The 19,023-nt window shown below is 51.4% G+C and overlaps 1 pseudogene; it reads left to right on the forward strand.

Annotated features, from left to right (window-relative positions):
* The first annotated feature begins 1,790 nt into the window (after positions 1-1,790).
* LOC101754877 overlaps positions 1,791-19,023 on the forward strand; it is a 22,141-nt pseudogene continuing 4,908 nt past the window's right edge.

A 19,023-nucleotide genomic window follows, 5' to 3' on the forward strand; every position in this document is an offset into this window, starting at 1 on the left:
ATACATCGTTGGACAATCTTTTTAAGCTTTGACCTTAATACAAAAGAATAAGATTTCTTAAGATAAACAAAATTGTTCCTATCTCCTTAGTGTGAGATGCACAAAGTCCATAAAAACACTTCAAGAAAATTGACATTACTAGATAACAAGTAAATTCGTCATGAAAGTGCTTCCACTATATGTTGTTTTATTTTAAAAGACATACTCTTATAAAAAAATCTAGTCAATTCTTCGTACATTAGAGGACATATCTGCTGCTCAAGAGACTCTACACATAGACCCACCCAGCACTCAACAAATTATTTAATTTTTTTCTTTCTTTTCATTTCTCCATTGTAGTAGCCAGCGATTGTAATATGAACCTTCAGAATAATGCTACTATATATTTCTAGAATAATTTTGTTATTCTGAAATTTATTTTTTGACCAAAATGTTTTGTTTTTTTTCAGCAGTTATTGCAATGGCTTGTCAGTGAGATCATTTTCGTTGAAATGACCTATGAGGTTGGAGAGGCGAAGAGGCAACCAGAGTAGCTTCCAAAGTGATTGTTTTTTTTTTCTACCGACGGTTATTTTCCTCCCACCCAAGCTAAAACCAGGACCCCTAAAGACAGTCCCCAAGCGTGACAAGCCATAGCTTCTATCTTTTTTTATTTATTAATCCCTTGATATCGCTTTATGTAATTAGTGAAGATTTCTACTTTGTAGCTTGCTACGCACGTTCAACTATTTACAAAAAAAAACATTTTTGTTGCAACAATTTGTGAGATACTACCCAACGATTGGAGAAAATCTTAATCAACACATTTTAGCATTTGCAATATTTTTTTTTCAAACAACATATGCAACAATTAGTGACATTTAATTCAAGAATTTTCCAAGGTGTACGTGTACCCATCATTTATTAGTACGAGCTTCTGCAGATAGTATTCTTTTATTTGTGCAAAAATTGTAAACTTTAATTATCTACTCTCCTCCGTCCCTAAAAGAAAGTCAGTCTAGAAAAGCTCGGATAAATCAGTAAAAGTATGGAATGACCATGCTTGTCCTACCTATTAGCTAAATCTGGCGCTACTTGACTGTCAAATGCATATGGACATACTAAATGGGTAAGAAGGACAAGAGTTGTGGGATGAATTTTCAATCACATAATGACCAATTTTTAGGGTCGGAGGGTATTTTTTAAAAAAAGAAAACTCAATAAGCAACTAAACCATGTGTAGGCAGTATATGCATTTGTTTTGTTCAATTAGTTGGGACTTGGGACTATATCGCGGTTGAATCTCTATTGCCAAATCGTGCATTCAGTTTAAAAGATAAACGCATCTCAATCACACTAGATTTCCTTTCATGGCAAGCCAAATGGTAAGAAACATACTATACGAGGTCTTAGTTTTATGCGAGTCATTAATGCACTGTGACAAAAAACTATTTGACAATCGACACTAGCGCCGCTTTATCTACGCATCTTGCAGCGAGTGATAGGCTCCATCTCATACCAATCGTCCTCTGCCATCCCGTCGCCTTTCGACGACGAATGGAGAGGGGAACCGAAGGATCCGAAGAGGAGAATCACTGATGAGGTGCAATGCTCTTTTGTTTGGTTTACGTTGCTGTGCAGCCAGGCTGACAAGAGCTTCACTAGCACACCAGCCGCTTTTGTCTGTCTGCACGGTGGCCCAAGGGCTCGCACCTGCATTGCGCCCGCCAGGCTATGAGGAAACGAAGGTTTCCTGCGTATCTCGGGAGCCAGGCACTGGATGGCCTTTTGCACCCCGCGGGACAGGCTCCATGGCTGGCTCAGGTAACCAATCAGACGGACATTGCATCCGGAGAGCCCCCTTAAATCTCCATGCACAACGTGTTTTACTTGTGCCGCGGCCGCCTCATCTGGAGAACTGCAGGCTCAACGTGGAAAAGAACAAGAAATTTGACGGTCGCGGTGACGACGGCGCATTCCCTCCTTGGACGCTGTGGAAGGGGTCACTTGGGCTTGAATAGTGATGAACTAGGGTGTTTGATACTATGTGTTAAATTTTAGCAGTGTCACATCAGATGTTCGGATACTAATTAGGAGACTTGCCTGCATTCATCCGAAACTGTTTCTTTTCCTTGTACAGTATGCCACACATTTTGTATGCAGACTGAATTATCTTTGGAACGACAACGTTATCACAGATCGCAGGATCAGATGAGGAGAACTATCCACAGACCAGGCGAGTGCAGAGGGATATATGGGTTCACCAGCATCCTCCAGACTGCAGCGATCCAAGCTTGCAGTTCCTGGTTGCAGACTGGGAGAGGATACCCAGGCTCCGCATCGGTGCGCAGGTCGTTGCAATGTCGGGGCTCCTCGCCATTGCCATGAAAGAGAAGAGGATCCTGGTTACGGGATACTACAACCGGGCTGATCACGACGGTTGCAAAGGTGTCGTCTGCTAGTCTTGTTTGCCTCGAAGATTTGTACGGCTATATGAATGAGTTGCTGCTTTTTTTGTACACAAAAATAAAAAAATGTAAGATCTGTTGAGAGTTCATCTTTTATCTTGTGATTATTAGGTGCTTCAGGACCCAGCTGGTCCTGCTACTTCTTTCCGGAGACATCACTGGATTGCCAGAGGCGAGCTTTCGAGCTCATGCGAAGCAATGCTTTTTGGCAAATGGCGCTGTGGGAGTGAAAGAGAGCTATAACTCCAGGAAGATGTGGGCTGCAGGTGTACCTAGGTGCCATTTCAGTGTGGTGATTATTCTTCTTCTCTGAATATATGTATTCTTCAATCTTCATTGGCAGCATACATGGTCTCTGCTCGTCCTGCGAAGTTTCTCTTTCTACGCTCGTCAGAGTTGCCCTGTTCTTTCAGTAAGGACCTGTTTGTGCTGCAGGCTATGGGGGGAGCCTTGGAAATACATGCAGCCAACAACAGAGGTAAATGGCAGCTTAATCAGACATCACCGTAGAAAGGATACGAGATGGTGGATTGCACAGGTGAGTAGAAGTATCAAGATTGTCTTAGCAAAAACTTTGTCATAATATTTAATAACTAATAGAAATGCATTTTCTTTTTTTCTTGAGAACATAGAAATGCATTTTCCTTAGCCATGCTCAACGCCAGTTCATCAAAACTAACGATGTCGTTCCGTAACTTTCGGAAGGCGACGTTACTGGCGATCCTGAAGGTTATTTCGATCCCCTGCTAGATTTGGCCAACTCCGGCCCGATCTTCTCTGCTCCGTCGCCGGCCACCGTGGCTGCGACGTCCACGCCATCCGCCGTCGACACTCCAGTTGCCGGCGCCCACCGCAAACCACCACCGGTTAGCCTGTTCCTGCGCTGGTGTCCACAAAGCCCTAGGTTTTCCCTCTTGGGTTATAGAAGCGCCGCTTAGGAACCCTAGATTGGGATCGATTGCTTGTGAACGATCGGTTTTCCCGGTCGGTGTCACGCACTTGTTTTTTTGTTTCGTGATCGTCCTTCCTCCATGGCGGCGACTGGAGGATCCGGAACCCGCCCTGGTCCGGCCGGATCCGGAAATGGCGATGGTGTTGCTGAAATCCTGGAGAGGTTGAACTTGACCAGACATGAGGAAGTGGTCGCGGCCTTCAGCGACGACGAAGAGGAGATTACTCGGGGGGATGCGGAGTGGGCGATCATCGGCAAGGTTCTGTCACCTTCCGTCCTCCACATCACCACGATCAGGAGTGCGATGAAGTCGGCATTGGGCAACCCGTTCGGCCTCAAGATGCGATCGGTGGGTGACAAGCCTGAAAACTTGTTCATCGCTGAGTTTGGGGGATTACAGGATAAAAACCGTGCTCTGGACGGCTCGCCATGGATGGTAGGCAGGCATGCAGTGATCTTAAGGGAGTACGATGAACACTTAAAGCCGTCTGATGTTAGTTTTGCAAAAATGGAGTTATGGGTGAGGATCCTAAACCTTCCCTTTGGCTGGATGAATGAGAAGCGAGGCCTTAGGGCAGCGGCGCTTATTGGTGATGTGATCAAGCTAGATGTTGATGAAGATGGTAAAGCTACTGGAGCATTCCTGCGGGCGCGAGTGGCCGTGGAGATCGACACGCTCCGCCGGCTGGGATAGAGATGAATTTGGCTCGGTAAAAAAAGAGCTGAATACGCTGAGGCGACGGCTGGAGGCGTTGAGAGGCCGTGCACTTAATTCTGGGCCAACGCGCGAGGAGGGGTCTGTCATGAGGTGTATGTCCGAGCTGCTAGCCCGCGAGGAAGAGATGGACCGGCAGCGATCCAGAGTTAATTTGGTTGAAGGAGGGGGGACAGGAATACTGGTTTCTTCCGAGCCAAGATGAGAACCAGATCACGTACAAATAGGATAGTGTCTCTCCGTCGCGCCGACGGCGCTGCCTGTTCCAATCAAGAAGAACTGGAGGAGCTGGCCACAAGTTTTTACAAGACGTGGTATGAGGCTCAAGATAATACAGAACCAGAGGAGGTGCTGCAGCATGTGCCACAAAAGTTAACTGACGAGATGAATGAATTGCTGTGTGCCCCTTTTTCTGATGCTGAAATAGAGAAGGCATTGTCTATGATAGGACCGGACAAATCCCCGGGCCCGGATGGCTTCACTGCTGGTTTCTATCAGCGACATTAGCACTTGTTGAAGAAAGATGTCTGTACAGCGGTCCTCAACTTTCTAAATGGTGGCTATCTGCCTTTTGTGGTTAACAACGCTGTCTTGGTACTTATTCCCAAGATAAAAAAAAACACACCACAGGAGCTGTCTCAGTTTAGACCGATTGCATTATGCAATGTACTGTACAAGATTAAGACTGTGGAGCAAACAGATTAAGACTCATTCTGGATGAGATTATTTTAGAGGAGCAGTCAGCCTTTGTGCCAGGGAGACTCATCACAGATAATGTCCTCGTGGCTTATGAAAGCATCCATTATCTGAAGAAAAAGAAGGGGAAGGTTGGTGCTTGCGCAGTAAAACTCGACATGGCAAAAGCCTACGATCGGGTTGAATGGAACTACCTGCAGGGAATCATGCTCAAACTTGGCTTCCGTCAGGAATGGGTGGAGCTGATCATGAGGTGTGTAGAAATAGTATCTCTTTCTGTTCAAGTCAATGGTCAGGTGTTTGAAACTTTTCACCCATCGAGAGGAATTCGACAGGATGACCCGATTTCCCCCTACCTCTTTCTTTTGTGCAGTGAAGGTCTGTCCTGCCTTCTCAAATTCTTTGAGCCTCATTTTCTTGCAAAAGGGGTAAGGGTGGGGATCCATGCTCCATGGGTGTCACATTTACTCTTTGCTGACGATTGTATTATTTTTACCCAAGCTTCAGGTGGAGGAGGGGAAATATTGGTGAATGTACTTCAAAGGTACCAGAGGTGCTCTTGTCAAATGGTTAACATAGCCAGATCAACTATCTTCTTCAGTGCCAATTGCAAGGAGGGCGTCAAAGAGGAGATGAAACAAATTACTGGTATAAATTCAGAAGCTCTTTGTGAGAAATATTTGGGACTACCGACTGCGGTTGGCTGATCAGCCAAAGATGCTTTTGAACATATTCTTACCAGAATTTGAAGCCTCATGGGAGGATGGGGAGAAAGGCTCCTGGGTTGTGCTGGGAGAGAAACTCTGATTAAATCTGTTGCTTAGGCGATACCAACATACTCAATGAGCTATTTTTTGTTGGCTCCTGATAGATGCAAGAAAATCACCAGTTCCGTTTTGAATTATTGGTGGAGCAGTGGTGTTGACAAGAGGAGTATTCGTTGGAGAAGTTGGTCGGAGTTGAATTAGCTAAAATCTGCTAGAGGCATTGGTTTCAAGGATTTCAAGCATTTTAACATTGCTATGTTGGGCAAACAAGGTTGGAGAATGCTCACTACTCCAAGATCCCTATGTGAAAAAGTCTTGAAAGGGAAATATTTTCCCAACTTTGATTTTATGGGTGCAAAAATAAAATGAAATTGCTCCCGGACCTGGAGAGCAATCGTGGCTGGGAAGAAAGCCCTAGAGTATGGCTTGATCAGACGTATTGGCAACGGTGAGACAATCAGTGTTTGGAATGATCCCTAGATTCCGGATGGAATTGGAAATAAGCCGGTTTGCCGGTAGGATGGTGCTACTGCTATAACGGTTGTCGATCTGCTATCCTCTGATGGCAGATCATGGAACCACAGTTATTGGGACCGGATCGGACCGGCGGTCCGACCAGTAAAAGACCGAACCAGAGCCTCGGCCGGTTCGGTCCGCCTAAAAGATTGGATAAGCAATCAAACCGGGAAAAACTGGTTGAACCGGCGGTTTCTAGCAAGAAACCGGTATAAAACCAGACAAGAAACCGGTACAGACCGGAGAAAACCGAGTGCAAGGAGAAAAAACAGCATGCAGGGAAGAAAATGGGAGGAAAAATGGCTTGGCTGGGGTTTCAACCCCCACCCTTGCCTTCGGCAATGTGGATAGCAACCATCAGGCTGCAATTGTGTTTGTGATTTTAGTTGATAAGTTACCATATTTGAACCGTGTTGAACCGGTGGTTCAACCGGTTGAACCAATCAAACCGCGAACCAAGAGCTCGATCGGTTCATTGTCCGGTCCGGTCCTAATGACTATGCATGGAACGAGGATGCCCTCAAGGATAATCTCGTGTATTTTGATGTCGAGGCAGTGAAGCGTATTTCGCTGGGAAGGATGCAGGAGGATATGTGGGCATGGACTCAGGAGAAAACTGGGATCTATATAGTACGATCAACTTATAGGTTGATCTCATCCCGGGAACATCAAGCCAGGGACTTTACACAGTCCCGTGCGTCCTTGTCTGAAGGAGAAAACTAGCTCTGGAAGAGACTATGGCATCTGCCTATTCCACCAAAGGTTCGTGTATTTTGGTAGCATGTCCTGCATGAGTATATCGAATCTGCATAGGAGGTATATTGATCCGATAGCCACTTGTGAGATATGCGGTGCTGCTGCTGAAACTATATGCCATGCTCTTGTTTTTCCGAAACGAACCAGGTAGGAGAGCTGCCGATCATATTAAAAAGAGGATACACCCAGACTGGGCACAACAACAAACAGTAGAACAACAACACCGTCCGGTTGGATTGGGACATCAACACAGCCGCACAACTCCACGCGAAACACCAACTCAAAACAACAACCAGTTGGATTGAGACATCAACACGACTACAACTCAACTCAACTCCACCCAACTCACCACACCGCACCACCACAACCCGGGAGAAAAGCCGATAAGTGACACTCATCGCAAGCGCCGTCATTCCTGACGATGTCCCACGCCAACCAGCCGCTGCCATGAAGAACTGGTCGCCGCAGTCCGCTGCAAGCCATGTAGCTACCACGACTGTTCCACCATGCCACTGTCATCTTCAGGCCACACACACGATCGTTGATCTCCCAACCACAATCTTGCATTGGTAGAAGTCACAAAAGAAGCCCGCCACACCTCACCGAAGAGGCCACTGCCATGCAGGACCCCTTGCCGAAGTACCGCTGTTGCGCCTTACACGCCAAAATGACCAAAGCACTGCACCGGATCCTGAACCTCAAAGGCAACGCAGAATGCATGTGGGCCTCACCACATCCATCACCGCACACCACTCATCGGACACACCACCTTAAAGCGCATGGGGGCCTCGCCTCTCCCGCTGCTGGACTCTCCGAGGATCCGGGTTTGCTTCATTGTCAGGGGTGACTTGGTACCACCGAGCCGCTCCAGAAACTTCACCTTCGCCTTACCATCACTGGGATCACAGCTGCACCACACATGCGGACCCAAAGCTTCCAGCGAGCATGAGCCCTCCGCTCCTTCTCACTGACACGGTCCCTTCCCGCACCTCCTCACTTGCAGCCGCCTCCTCTCGCATGTCGCCCAAGCAACCGCCGGCGCGGGTAACCTCGTTGCAGTTCGCAGCCGCTTTGTCGTGCGCGGGCATCCACCGTCACTACCACCACCACCATCAACCACCTCCACCCTTGACTACCTTCCCCCACCACCGGCGCCACAAGCACTGCCGCAAGCCAAGTCGGGTCACAAGAAGCGACGCCTCTAAGGAGGGCGTGACGCCAAAAGCGCCGTCGTCGCTCGTACGTGCTGGATAGGGTTTTCACCTAGAGACACCCTATGCAGCAGGCGTGGAAGCCCCACAATGACGCCCCTAACGGGGAGAATGACGCCCGAGGGCGCCACTGGCAAGAACACTGGCATAGGCTTTCGCTCGGAGCACCACCCCATGCTTGCTTCACATACACAGCCTACCCTCGGTGGACGCCTCACGACTTGTCACCGGGTATCGCTTGCGGCAGCTTCTCACTCCCGACGCCTGTGCCAGAAGGATGGCCCGGCACATCCCGCATCACCACCATGATGCCACGAGCGTACCCTGCACTGATGCCAGCACAGGCCACCCTGGCCCCACCACCACGGCGGTGCTGCAAAACTGCAGACCTGCATCGCCAACAAGGAGAGGAGAAGGGGAGCACCGAGGTGGTGTCTGGCACCATTCCAGCCACCTCGCCTCCGCTTCCACCACCAGCTGTCTCGGCGCCGACCCGCACGCAGCCACAGTCGCGCGGCCGGGCCACCCAGCACCCGCCACGCTGGCCGGGGACCAACTTGCCACAACCACTATACATCGCGTTCACAACTTCCCGCCCCGCGTTGGCCGCCGCACACCGTAGATCCCGCAGCCGGAGGGCCGGATCTGGTCCTCAGGACCCCGGATCCGCCGCCCCGTGCCGCCACTGTGTAACGCCCGCAGAAATCACTAACTAAAATCACCCGTTAAAAACCGCCTTTAAAATCTTTTTACCGCTGAGCTCCCGGAAATCGGAAATCTCCCCGGTGATTTCGCCGTCCCGGTACCCATGCCGACCCCCACCTGTCTTTTTATCTGTGCCCGTGAATCTCGCCGCGTGCCGGTGTCAGACGCTGTGCGCGTGCCCCGACCGCGTGCCGCGGACGCCGCCGGTCTCTTCCTTTTTCCTTCTCTTTTTCCCCTTTTCTTTTCTCCTTTTTCTTCCTCCTTCTTCTTTCTTTCTCTCTTTCTTCTTTGTTCTTCCTTCCTCCTTCTCTCTCCTCCCCTTTCTTCCTCCTGGCACCCGGCGCCACCATCCCCTGGCGCCACACCTCCTGGCCGGCCAACACCATTTACTCCGGCGCCCCCATCCCCTGGCGCCATACCGTCCCGTCGCCCGGACCCGCGCCGCCCGCCCGGGGTCCCGCCGGACACTTCCCGCCAGTCACCTCCGCCGGTCACCTCGGCCCCGGCCCTGCCGGCGCGCCTGGCGCCACGCCGCCTGGCCGCCTTAGCCCGTGCCCGGGGGCACGTGCCGCCGCCCGGCGCCAGCTCCCCGGCCGGCCTGCCCGGCCCCTACCCCGCCGTACGCCGCCGCCACTCCGCCCAGTGCCTGGCGCCACGCCGCGCTCCGACCCCGCACGCCACCGCCGGCGCCCTCCCCGCCGCCTATAAAAAGCCGCTCGGCCTCCCCACTCTCCACCCACCAGCACCACCACTCCCCATCTCCCCTGCCTCCGCCACCCGAGCCGCCGCCGCCGCCGAAACCCACCACCGGCCGCACCCCCTCCCTACCCAAATCCTCGAGGTGAGTAGCAAAATGGGGCCTCCCCGGACCCCTCCACCATCTCCCGCCACCTCCCCTCGCGCCGGCGACCCTAGGCCGCCGCCCCTAGGCCCGGCCGTGACCCCCTCTCTCCCCTTACTGTGCGCACCAGAGGAAGAAGAAAACCAATTTCCGATCTAACCCCCTGAAATCCACTATTCGCAAATAAGTCCTCCCACCACTCTCATAAAGCTATTCGCGGATAAGCCCCTCCACCTCCAAAATTATTTACAAATAGGTCCCTGGTTTAGTACAAATCAGTCCTAAGCCTTCGTTTAAGCCCCTAATCCATGTTTAACCCGTCATTTCATGCGCCAAACTTTCTCCAATTAACCCCAAACTTTACCACGTCATCCTCCAGAATACTTTCGCCGATCCATATCCAAATTTCCCAAAAATAATCCTTCTACCTATTTTCCGTTCGCGTTTCCTGTTCGGAGCTCACGGTTAAAAATCGTTTCCTCTTTTATTTATTCGTGTGCCTGTTTGTGTGTGCCGTAGATCGCGGATTGCCCGAGGAGGAGCCCGAGAGGAGTTTGACCGCGAGCCCGAGCCCGAGGACCAGTACCGCGAGCCGGAACTCCCGGAAGGCTTTGAAGACGGCAAGTCCAATCTCACCCTTTTGATGCATACTTAATACCTAGTTTTTCAAACACAACCTATTGGCCTGTTTTACAAAATGCATTTCACTTTATCGCAAGACATGGTTGGATAGCCACCCCTTGATTGTTATGAACATTCCTTGTTGTCCTATGCTTATCTCTAAATATGACTCGCTCTGTTTAGATGATAGCCGCTGCTAGAACGCTTAGGAATTTGTTACTCAAATGCAATCATTATCACAATGGTGTTTTCGGAAAGTAAATGTGTGTGTGTGTTCAAGTAAGAGAAATGGCTTTTGGGGTTGGGGAAAAATGATGTGTAGACGGGATGGATGGGTGTTCCTCGTGTGGGATGCTATGTTGTTGTGCTCGTACCTTGGTGGTTGAGCAATATCGGGAGATATCCATCCTGTCGTGATTAAGGACCGAGTTAATGTGTCATCTTGCCTAATTCCACTATCGTGCAACCACTCGACCGTTGTATGGGCAACGGCTTAGCATAAACCCCACTAGCTGAACTGTTAGTCCTCAGGGGTGCTGGTGAGCAACGGGAACCCATGGAAAAGGAGTAAGATCTTGGTGACTTAGGTCCCGGTTACGGTCTCATGGACGAGCCGTGAACCCCTTGGGTGTTTCCGCGAGGGCTAGTCAGTCTTAGCTAAGGTGGGTAATGGCTTTGTTAGGATCCGTACCGTCACTAAGGCGATCGTGCTGCGGTACCCTACTTGTGGGAAAAGTGTACACCCTCTGCAGAGTTAAACCTATCCGGGTAGCCGTGTCCACGGCATTGGACGAGTTACGGCTTGGTCACATAACTAGTGTTTGGGCAAGAATGTCATGTGTGTGTGTGTGTGTGTGGAATTTCAGAAGAGTCCGGCAGCTGTGCCGTGCGCTATGACGAACGGGGGGTCCGATAGCGATAAAACCTTGGATCCTTTGTGTAGGATCAACCCCACTCAGTGTTTCGGGTATTAAAGGAAAACTTTACGAAAACCCTTTCAAAAACGATCCCCTGCATGTGTTAAAATTTAGCTTTCCGCAAATAAACTCCAGCCTATCCTTGTTATACTTGTGCATAAACTTGCTTGTTTTTCCCTCCGTGGTGGGGTTGGACTTGTTGAGTACGCTAGTACTCACCCTTGCTTCATTGCTACAGAGGAAGACCCCGATTTCGTCGCAGAGGACCTCGAGTAGAGGTTGTGTCCGCACCTGACGCTGCCTGTGGTGTTGTCCTGCCCAAGATGTTGTTGCTGCCGTGTAGTCCCGAGTGCTGTCTTTTGGCAGTCGCTTGGTTAGCCGCCGTTATTTATTTACTGTTTATCGCTGCGTGGCTTTCACGCCCACTCCCTCGGGAGTTGTACGGTAACTGAATTATCTGTCGAATAAATGTGTTATCAGCCTCCTGGGACTGATATTTGTATCACATTTAGTCTCTGCTTATATGGAGACGCTTCAGGTGGTATCAGAGCCATCGTTGGCTGTAGGACGCGACCTTAGAACCGGATTAGCCCTTTTTGACCAAAGCAAAAGAATTACAAAATTTCTTCCTACCCTTGCTCTATTGAAAAACTAATTTGTGCCCCGGATCTTTTCCAGATGGCCGAGGAAGGATGGGTCAACAGCCACTGCCTGGAGGAGCCTGGTTTTCCCAGATTGTTGTTCGCCTGCATGGACCGTCTCGGGATTTACGAGCGTCCGGAGTACACTAGCAGGGAATACGAGGACCGCGGGACCCCTCGGTGTGAGATGATTATCTACATCGGGCGGAGTAACCGCTATCCGGACATCCAACCATGGAATGTGACTGCCACCGGCTTCCGGCACAAGGATACCTATCAAGTGGCCGCCCAGAAGGCCCTCCGTTTCCTGTGCCAGATCTATGAGAGGCACATCGGCCGCACCCCGATGAGGTTCTACCCGCCTGTCAAGAAAAACCGCCCGGTTTGGCTAGCCCGGGTACGGACCTTGGAAGGACGTGGACAGCGCGAGGATGACCCCACTGTGTTGCACATGGCTGCCTACCTTCTCACCTTGGATGAGCTCTACGACGAGCAGGCTGCTAAGTTAAAGCAGCAGATCCGTAGGGCCGAGGACGCAGAAGTTATGGTGAGGAGGCTTCAGGTAAAGTTAGCTGCCGCCGAAGCCCGAGCCGCGGCTGCTCAAAGCAATGAGGCCATTGCCGTTGAAGCTCTCAAGGAGGCTGAGGGTCGGCACTCCAAAGAACTGAAGGATGCCCACCTCACCGTTCGTGCCAGAAGGAGGATGGTGGCCATCGAGGACGACGAGGCTCCGATCCTTGAAGGGATTCCCATTGTCCCAAGGCCCAGTAAGCGGAAAAGCCCGGATGCCACCCCGGCACCACCACCTTCGGAAAGGAACTCCGAGGTGTCGGATGGAGTGGTTCCTGAGACCCCTCCCACGGGTGGGACTCTGAAGGATGAGGTGCTGGACCTTCTCCTCCCGTCAGAAGATCACTCAGTCCAGGGAGAAGACTCGCCCCGCGAGTAATGTGCCCAGCCAGGATTGCCCGAGGAATGAAGCAGTCATGGTCCTCAGTTTAGAGTTGTACCCCCCCAGTTGTGTTGTTGTAACCGGTCGTGTAGTGCGTGTTTTGGCCTTACCCCAGCAGTGTTGTACCCCCCCGTGGCAAAATAAATAAAATCGTTTGTGTTTGTTGCTTGTTAGTCTGTGTGTTTGTCGACAGGAGGTGGATTCTGTCTCTTTGAAAATACGAGATAACCACTTTAAAGATCACTAAAATCCAAATCGTACTCTCATAAAGAGGTCTCACTCAATCTGCAGATGCCGCCCAAGCGTGCCACCAGGACTTTCCCAAGTCAGGCCCATGCCTCCCCCAGTGCAGAGAGGCAGTCTGAAAGGCAGGAGCCGCCCCCAGCAGTACTTCCTGAGGAGCAGGAAGTAAGCCAGCCAGAAGGAAGAGGAGAAAGCCAAGTGGGAACGTAGCAGCCACCGCCCCCACCGGTCATCGATCTGGTTCAAGTGATGAACAACCAGACCCTTCTGCTGGAAGCTCTAGCCAACGCCGTTACTCGCCAGAGGCCCCGCGGGCAGAATATGAATGAGAAGTTGACGGACTTCCTCCGGACCAAGCCACCCACTTTTGGCGGGTCTGTCAACCCTCTGGACGCGGATGACTGGCTGCGCGTCATCCAGAGGAAGCTGGAACCCTTTGGGTGTGAGAGCAGGGGCAAAGTCCTCTTGGCTGCCCACCAGCTCACTGGAACTGCCCTAGCCTGGTGGGAGAACTACTGCTCTGCCGCCCAGGATGCCTCCACTATCACCTGGGATGAGTTCGTGACGGAATTCCGTCGCTACCACATTCCCGCCGCCACCATGAAGCGCAAGGCGGATGAGTTCCGTGAACTCCGCCAGGGCAACCGATCTGTGGAGGAGTACACTTTCCAGTTCATGGAGCTGGCCCGTTATGCTCCGGAGGAGGTGGACAAGGATGAGAAGAAGCAGGACATGTTCAAGAAAGGCTTGAACGCGGAGCTAAGGACCCTGCTCACTCCTCAGGTCTACCCCGACTTCAACACCTTGATGAACATGGCCATCTTGACTGAGAGGGCCAAGGCAGAAGAGTGGAGGGACAACAAGCGTCGGTTCCTGGAAAACAAGGCACACCAGCAGGACCGATTCCAGAAGCCAAGGAGCTTCGGTCATCCCTTGCCCAGATCCCAAGCTCCCATGCATTATCGGACCCAGTCCCAAGCATCTGGCTCACATCAGACTGCTGCCCCATTCAGGAGCCAGAACTCCATCAAGGCCCCACAGAGCAGCGCCAGCCAGGTTACCAGCAATGGTAGGGCATGCTTCAACTGCAGAGAGCCAGGGCATTTCATCGCCAACTGCCCCTATGCCAACAAGCCAGCAGCATCAGCCTTGTCCAACTCAGTAGCTGGGCCCAAGGCCGCATTGTCAGGAGCCAACCGTGTGCCAGTCCGTAGCGGCGGCAACCCCAGTAACAACAACAGCCAGCAGATGAGGCCGCCTCAGCAGTCATTTGGTCGAGCCCGCGTCAACCACATCGGCGCGCAGGAGGCTCGCGACGCTCAGGGCGTGGTACTCGGTGAGTTCCTAGTCAGCTCAGTCTTGACAACAGTACTTTTTGATTCTGGAGCATCACATTCCTTCATATCCTCAAGTTTTGTGGAAAAACATCATATACCTACAGTACTACTAAAGTTACCCCTATTAACCCGGACTCCTGGAGCCGACATTCAGTGTCGACTAGGTTGCTCTCGGGTGACGATCAATTTAAGTGGGGTAGAATTTCTAGCGGATCTAGTAGTACTTAAGTCTAAGGGGATAGATGTGATCCTTGGAATGGACTGGTTAAGCCTGCATGATGGTCATATAGGGTGTGCTGATAAGGTAGTGCACCTGACCAATCGAGATGGTGTGCAAGTGACCTGTCACACTAAGGGAAGTGGTCCAGACCCCATGGTGTTCAGCATGGAGACCAAGACTTTAGAAGGAGTCCCGGTAGTGAGTGAGTACCCGGACGTCTTTCTTGAGGAACTACCTGGAATGCCCCCTGACAGGGACATAGAGTTCGTAATTGACCTCGTCCCCGGAACCTCCCCTATAGCCAAGAGACCCTATAGAATGGCAGCCTCAGAGTTAGCCGAGCTGAAGAAACAGTTGGGAGAGTTGCAACAGAGTGGTTTTATCAGGCCCAGCTCATCCCCGTGGGGAGCCCCCGTGCTTTTTGTCAAGAAGAAAGACGGGAGTATGAGGATGTGCGTGGATTATCGCGCATTAAATGAGGTCACCATTAAGAACAAGTACCCCCTCCCTAGAATAGATGACCTGTTTGACCAATTAAAGGGAGCCAAATATTTCTCCAAGATAGATCTGAGATCGGGGTATCATCAGCTCAAGATCAAGGAGAGCGACATCCCGAAGACCGCCTTCGTCACCCGTTATGGTCAATTTGAGTTTACAATGATGTCCTTTGGATTGACCAATGCACCTGCTTATTTCATGAACCTCATGAACAAGGTGTTTATGGATGAGTTAGATAAGTTTGTCGTAATCTTTATTGACGACATACTTATCTATTCCAAGAGTGTTCACGAGCATGAACACCACTTACGGGTGGTCTTGGAGAAATTGAGAGCCCACCGACTCTATGCTAAATTCAGCAAGTGCGAATTTTAGCTTGAGAAAGTGGCATTCCTTGGTCATACTTTGACCGCGGAAGGAGTAGCAGTTGATCCTGAGAAGGTGGAAGCCGTCTCCAACTGGCAGCAGCCCACTAATGTTAGCGAAATCAGGAGTTTCCTGGGTTTAGCAGGGTATTATCGGAGGTTTATTGAGGGATTCTCCAAGATAGCCCGGCCCATGACAGAGTTGCTCAGAAAGGACAAGAAGTTCACCTGGACCGAGTCATGTGAACGAAGTTTCCAAGAGCTGAAGAGAAGATTGACAACGGCCCCAGTGCTGACCTTGCCAGATATTCAGTGAGACTTCGTCATCTACTGCGATGCATCTCGACAAGGATTAGGCTGTGTACTCATGCAGGATGGGAAGGTTGTGGCATATGCTTCCCGACAACTTAAGCCCCATGAGCAGAACTACCCAACCCATGACTTAGAATTTGCAGCCGTAGTGCATGCCCTCAAGATCTGGAGACATTATCTGATTGGGAATAAATGTGAAATCTACACCGACCATAAAAGCCTAAAGTACATCTTTACCCAACCCGATCTGAACTTAAGGCAGAGGAGGTGGCTAGAGCTGGTAAAGGACTACAACCTAGAAATCCATTACCACCCCGGCAAAGCCAATGTTGTAGCTGTTGCCCTGAGCAGAAAGTCCTATGGACAGCCCGGACCCGAGAATGTCCGTCTACTGGAGGAAATGGCCCGATTGAATGTGCATATCACTCCCCAGAATGCTAGCCGTAGGCTAAGTGTTCAGCCCACCTTGGAAGATAAAATCCGAGAAGCCCAGGATTCAGACCAAGATCTAGTAAAAATCCGCAAGCAAACCGGAGAAAATAAAGCCCCGGATTTCAGGGTAGATGACAAAGGAACCTTGTGGTATAAGAACCGAATTTGTGTCCCCAAGGACGGAGAATTCCGGCAGACCATCATGGATGAAGCCCATAACTCAGCATACTCCATTCACCCCGGGTCCACCAAGATGTATATGGACCTAAAACAGAAGTACTGGTGGAATGGGATGAAGGCAGACATAGCTCAGTTTGTCGCCCGGTGTGATACCTGCCAAAGGGTCAAGGCCGAGCACCAGAAGCCAGCCGGCTTGCTGCAACCCTTGCCTATCCCGGTGTGGAAATGGGATGAGATCGGCATGGATTTTGTAGTAGGCTTGCCCAGAACTCAGAAAGGAAATGACTCCATATGGGTAATAGTGGACCGACTTACCAAGGTTGCTCACTATCTGCCCGTACGGACCACTTACGGTGGAGAAAAACTGGCTCGACTCTACGTCGACAACATAGTGAAGCTGCATGGTGTGCCCAGCCGAATCGTCTCGGATAGAGGAACTCAGTTCACCTCTAGGTTTTGGAGGAGCTTACACAAAGCCATGGGCACCAAACTGGATTTTAGTTCAGCTTATCACCCCCAGACCGATGGCCAAACCGAACGGGTAAATCAGATCATGGAAGACATGTTAAGGGCGTGTGTCCTCACCTATGGAAAGGATTGGGAACAAAGTCTACCCTATGCAGAATTCTCATACAACAATAGCTACCAAGCCAGTCTAGGCATGTCACCATTTGAGGCTCTTTATGGCAGAAAGTGTCGGACCCCTTTAATGTGGTCAGAAGTCGGAGAACGTTCTCTGGTCGGACCAGCTTTTATCAAGGAAGCAGAAGACCGCGTAGCGGAAATCCGAGAGAAGCTGAAGGCTGCACAGTCCAGACAGAAGAGCTACTCTGACAAAAGAAGACGGGAATTGTGCTTCAATGAGGGAGATTTTGTCTACCTCAAGGTATCCCCGATTCGGGGTACTCGGAGGTTTCAAGTACAAGGAAAGCTAGCCCCTCGGTATATCGGACCATATCAGGTGTTAAAAAGAGTTGGAGTCGTAGCATACCGTATCCAACTGCCCGAAGAAATGTCGGATATACACCCGGTATTCCATGTCTCCCAGCTAAGAAAATGCTTGAGAGTACCCGAGGAACAAGTACCGGTAGAAACAATAGACCTACAAAAAGACCTTCGGTATCAAGAAGTACCTGTCAAGATTTTGGACACTGTCACCAGAAGGACAAGGAATACAACAGTCTGGATCTGCAGAGTACAGTGGAGCAGGCATGGCGAAGAAGAGGCCACATGGGAACGCGAGGACGCGTTAAAGAAGGAATTTCCCCATCTCTTCAGGACTCAGTCGAATCTCGAGGACGAGATTCAATTTAAGTGGGGTAGGTTTGTAACGCTCGCAGAAATCACTAACTAAAATCACCCGTTAAAAACCGCCTTTAAAATCTTTTTACCGCTGAGCTCCCGGAAATCGGAAATCTCCCCGGTGATTTCGCCGTCCCGGTACCCATGCCGACCCCCACCTGTCTTTTTATCTGTGCCCGTGAATCTCGCCGCGTGCCGGTGTCAGACGCCGTGCGCGTGCCCCGACCGCGTGCCGCGGACGCCGCCGGTCTCTTCCTTTTTCCTTCTCTTTTTCCCCTTTTCTTTTCTCCTTTTTCTTCCTCCTTCTTCTTTCTTTCTCTCTTTCTTCTTTGTTCTTCCTTCCTCCTTCTCTCTCCTCCCCTTTCTTCCTCCTGGCACCCGGCGCCACCATCCCCTGGCGCCACACCTCCTGGCCGGCCAACACCATTTACTCCGGCGCCCCCATCCCCTGGCGCCATACCGCCCCGTCGCCCGGACCCGCGCCGCCCGCCCGGGGTCCCGCCGGACACTTCCCGCCAGTCACCTCCGCCGGTCACCTCGGCCCCGGCCCTGCCGGCGCGCCTGGCGCCACGCCGCCTGGCCGCCTTGGCCCGTGCCCGGGGGCACGTGCCGCCGCCCGGTGCCAGCTCCCCGGCCGGCCTGCCCGGCCCCTACCCCGCCGTACGCCGCCGCCACTCCGCCCGGTGCCTGGCGCCACGCCGCGCTCCGACCCCGCACGCCACCGCCGGCGCCCTCCCCGCCGCCTATAAAAAGCCGCTCGGCCTCCCCACTCTCCACCCACCAGCACCACCACTCCCCATCTCCCCTGCCTCCGCCACCCGAGCCGCCGCCGCCGCCGAAACCCACCACCGGCCGCACCCCCTCCCTACCCAAATCCTCGAGGTGAGTAGCAAAATGGGGCCTCCCCGGACCCCTCCACCATCTCCCGCCACCTCCCCTCGCGCCGGCGACCCTAGGCCGCCGCCCCTAGGCCCGGCCGTGACCCCCTCTCTCCCCTTACTGTGCGCACCAGAGGAAGAAGAAAACCAATTTCCGATCTAACCCCCTGAAATCCACTATTCGCAAATAAGTCCTCCCACCACTCTCATAAAGCTATTCGCGGATAAGCCCCTCCACCTCCAAAATTATTTACAAATAGGTCCCTGGTTTAGTACAAATCAGTCCTAAGCCTTCGTTTAAGCCCCTAATCCATGTTTAACCTGTCATTTCATGCGCCAAACTTTCTCCAATTAACCCCAAACTTTACCACGTCATCCTCCAGAATACTTTCGCCGATCCATATCCAAATTTCCCAAAAATAATCCTTCTACCTATTTTCCGTTCGCGGTTAAAAATCGTTTCCTCTTTTATTTATTCGTGTGCCTGTTTGTGTGTGCCGTAGATCGCGGATTGCCCGA

This window comes from Setaria italica, chromosome IV (assembly GCF_000263155.2).
Source record: "Setaria italica strain Yugu1 chromosome IV, Setaria_italica_v2.0, whole genome shotgun sequence".
Lineage (NCBI taxonomy): Eukaryota > Viridiplantae > Streptophyta > Magnoliopsida > Poales > Poaceae > Setaria > Setaria italica.